This window comes from Gouania willdenowi, chromosome 12, assembly GCF_900634775.1.
Source record: "Gouania willdenowi chromosome 12, fGouWil2.1, whole genome shotgun sequence".
Lineage (NCBI taxonomy): Eukaryota > Metazoa > Chordata > Actinopteri > Blenniiformes > Gobiesocidae > Gouania > Gouania willdenowi.
The window spans coordinates 2437666-2438915 of record NC_041055.1 but is presented as its reverse complement, the minus strand read 5'-3'; positions in this window follow the sequence as shown (position 1 = coordinate 2438915).

Below are 1250 nucleotides of genomic sequence, written 5' to 3'. Positions count from 1 at the left end.
TTAGTCTTTTTTCTCCTGTAAGGGACAGCACGTGTGAGTGAGTTCTGTAGCGTGGCTTGTTTAGATGAAGGTTTGGGTTAAGACGCACTCAGTGATCGTCTGTGATTTTCATGCTGTTCTGAAAAGTAGAGAAAGCAGCGACTGCTAAAACAAGTATTTTAAGACAAAAAAAGCTATAAAATAAAATATATCATTATTGCCGATATGTAATTTTCTATATCGCCAAAAAAGAAATCTCGATATATCTTAAATTTTGATATATTGCCCAGGACTAGTTCTGAGTTACACGTGGAGGTGGTTTTACTTTCCGATGATCTTATTTGAAGATAAATAATGAAATAACTCACCAACAGTTATAATTTTTAAAGCTTTATAGACGCCGTGTTGTTGCATAAATAGATCCACTTGCTTTGAGACCCAGCGGAAACATGGCGCGTCCCACTTTTGGGTCCTGTACCACATGTTGAGACTTTTCCTTTTTGTTTTTTCTCGACTTTTTGAGGATTATTTTTCCAAAGAGTGAAACTTTTTCACAGTTTGGCTTTAGTGTCTAATGTCACGTCACAGCAGGTGTGTCGTTTTTAAGGAGTTTGGTTTTATTTATTTATTTATTTATTTATTATTTATTTATTTATCTGACGCGTTGATGATCAGACCACTGACTGTTTAATCACGAATGAAATGACACGTCTATTTCTGCATTTCTGTATTATTATATAAACATATTTACACTAAATACAAACGCACCCCTATTACATATTTAATGTACAAAATGATGTCCAATATTATAATAATAATAATACTGTGAAATTAATATAGTGGATAAAAAAATATTTGTAATCCCAAACACATTTCCCAAATTAAATTCTGATTTTAAATGTCTTTAAATTATTTTAATAGATTTTTATTAACCGTGTATTCATTAATTCAGAATCAATGCAAAATAGTTACTGTAGATTTTTTTAAATGTACAATATTTTGGTATTAAAAAATATTTTCTGTTGTTAAAAAGTTATTTTACATAATTTGATTAATTGAAAAACTAACATGCACTTTAACTCACATTTACATTAAGCAATTTTACAAATCTGAAACGCACAAACAGGGAAATAATTGCCATTATTTGGTGTGAGCCGAGTGTAAAACGTGCAGAAACAGATGCTTTATTACATTTAACGTGGTTTAAATATAAACAATATTTATTACAGTAAAAAACATGAAGTTAATATTTATCCAATATGTATTTAACT